The sequence below is a fragment of the Octopus bimaculoides genome, chromosome 11, assembly GCF_001194135.2.
Source record: "Octopus bimaculoides isolate UCB-OBI-ISO-001 chromosome 11, ASM119413v2, whole genome shotgun sequence".
NCBI lineage: Eukaryota > Metazoa > Mollusca > Cephalopoda > Octopoda > Octopodidae > Octopus > Octopus bimaculoides.
In genome coordinates, this window is record NC_068991.1 from 45832625 (window position 1) to 45835955 (window position 3331).

The window sequence follows — 3331 nt, forward strand, 5'->3', positions numbered from 1 at the left end:
ACACACACACACACACACACACACACACACACACACACACACACATATATATATTCGTCACTAAAGTGACCAGCATCAGTCTTGCTAGAAACAACTCAATACCCACAGTCACTTTAGTGACGTGTATATTTCTGCCCTTAGGTTGCAAAATTGCGAATTAGCCACCCATATTATTTATCGATGTAATCGATTAGTCCTCTCCCCCAAAATATCAGTCCTTGTGCCTTTAATAGAAAGGATTATCATTTTTATTATCTCTCCCTTCCTTTCGTTCTCTCTCTAAGTGAAAATTGACTGTTCTGGGATAGTGTGACTGAGAGTGAGAGCGAGTGAGTGTGTGTGAGAGATGAGTTGCGACTAATGTAAGTTATCCGACGATGGCACCCTATGACTCCAACAGGAGTCGAGGGCTCAAGGAGGAAGCCATCTAATATAGTCACATATGATATTGTTATTACACAGATAAAGTTTTCAAAATGGCTGTATGCCAAACACGCTCAGGATATTGTTATTTTTCTGCTTAATATTGTGTAAAAAGCTCTGTCCGAAAAGTTATCACAATAAGCAGCTGCTCCGGATGAATGAGAAATATGACTTTAGCTCTTCCATTAAAATCTTAACGATAATGTTATTGGGAAAGGCATAAATGTCACAACTCACGTTTCTTCCATGATGTAGCCCATAAGGCTAATCTTTCATTGACAAAAAGTTCCCAGAGCACAAAAGGTCAAACAATTGCCTCTATTAATCACGCCAGTGATATATTAGAATAAGGCGTGTCAAACCATTTATATGGCTGTGTATTTCGTTAACAGTATTTCTGTCACACTATGATGGATGTCGTCACGTCCTGTTCGACGAAAATGCCAGGAGTTCAATTCGTTCAGGACTTTACATTTTTTTTCTTTCTTTTTATTTTCCACCATCTCCAGCACCTCTTAATGTTGGAGTTTACTGCTTGTCAATTTCTACACTCTGTCCCACTCCTCATCGTGTCCCGGTGGTAAATATTGCATGACGACTGGCGATGATTTTGATGCTAACAGACAACGTATGTTGTTTGCGCATCCTAGCGAGAAAAGACGGCTGAATCAGGTAATCACTGAAGAAGCAGCTAGTTATTCGGTTTCATTTCTGATCAGCTTCTGCTGCTGCTACTACTACTACTACTACTACTACTACTACTACTACTACTACTACTACTACTACTACTACATATTACGGGATAGACAATAGGTTCCGATCACTAGAAATACGGCGCAATTTGAAGCAAACCAAGTTCTGATGCAACCGACACATTCGCAGAGAAATGTGGAAGAAATAACAGTATTGATGTAAATATTAATAATCTATTGGCTGAACCGTTCAAAATGCTGAACTATGAAATTATCTTGATAATTCCTGTCGTAAGAGGTCCACACGGACTGGTACATTAACCGTAGGAGTAAAGCATATACAAAACAATGCAGGATGCACTCAACTTTACTCCTTAGAAGCATATAACACATATTGGATTTTAAGACGTTTTACTGACTACATTCTATAGATATTAGTGTCCAATGGTGCGGACAATTTTCACAAAGTATACTTTACATTTAGTCCTTAAACACATAAAGCCTACGAAATGTCTATGTGGTATTGTAATGTCACGAAAAGTTTGTAAATACTGCTGCATGCAATATTGTATATATTCATAATTATATATAACTGCAAATACTTCTGCAGGCAATCAAACCTTGTCCATACCGAGGTTCACTGGTGTTTGTTCTTCCTAATCTATTATACTATTCTGCATGCTTTTATGTATATTTATCGTTTTACTAGTTTCAGTCATCAGACAGCAGCCCTGCTGGGGCACGGCCTTGAAGAATATTTCAGTTAAATGAATTGACCCCCACTACTTATTTTTAAAGCCTGGTGCTTATTCTATCAGTCCCTCTTGTATTAAATAGTGTATAAATCGTTTTTGTTTTGACTGAAAAACTGGAGCCTATGCACTTATTTAAGCAACATGGCCACTAGCTTTGATCCAGCTTTTAGGTTTGGAAGAGCTGTAAACTGAACAGTATTTAAAATGGGTATGAATCAATGCATTTATAAACATTTTAAACAACATAGCTCAGGGTTTGATAGCTGTAGAATGCAAGTTATTGATCAGGTTGCAGGTAATGACGAAGGCACTAAGCAACTGCTTCTGGAGAAAGAAAATGTTTGGATTTGAGTGCTATGTAGTATTAATTCCCAAGGTATGAATGAATGACAGAACTTTAGGTTTTGCAAACTGCACGGATGACATTTATTATTTTTTTTACTGTGAATTTCAAAAAGAAAATGCAGTGGACCCCTAAGATTAAAAAAATTGTATGGCTTGGTGGTGAGGGAGGGTAGAATACCATATATGATATGTTTTGTTAAGATCTTGTTCCTTTCCATATTAAAAAAAATCCCAAACTATCACATAGACGGTAGTTTTTTTCTAATAGATAGTGTTTGCAATAGACTAATAAAAGCGGTGAGAGCAAAGGAGAATAAAGTCAAGAAGAAGCACATGATAATACTTCTCATTAGTAATTCCATTGACAATATTAATTTGAATACAGTAATTATAAGATCGTTTGCCGGTCGGTGTTACGTGCACAAATATATGTATTAGCTATAAACTTATTCGTAATATAGGTGAAAGAGCAATGATGCTCAACCGGTGTCCATATGGTCCTTGGGTGGTTCATATAAGATATTTTTGTTAAGATTTATGTAAGATAAATTGGTAATACTTCTACAGTACACAAAATTTTTGAACAAATTTTTTAATACAATTCTTAATAATATTTAATTAAAAAATCATAGTAGAATTCTTTAAATATTGAATGGCTGTGAGGACCCATCCGAATAAGATAGGAATTAAAGGGGGCCTTAGATAAAAAAAAAATGGTTGAGAAACCCTGTGATAGAGTGTTAAGCTAAAGCGGTTTTAGTATAAATGTAGAAAAGAACGAGAATGTTCTGAAATGAATAAAAGTAGCTATGCTCTCAAAAAGAATATCCTTTCAATAAAGATTACGCAACAAAGGAAAAATGAAAGTAAAAAGACCAATAGGATGCCTGTAGAGAAACAGAGCTGATGAATAATATATAATCAGGATCAAAGTTTCTAATTCTCTGGATAAACCTCTTCTCAAGTGATACCAATTTACTTTGCGTTTGTTACTGTTGTGATTTGCAGCCATTTCCTCCCGCTGTTGCTGCAGCTGATGCTAATACTGTACTAGATGCAGTGTTGGCAGCATGGGTTTTCAATTTCATTTCTTTCCTGAACAAAGCGCATAGAATA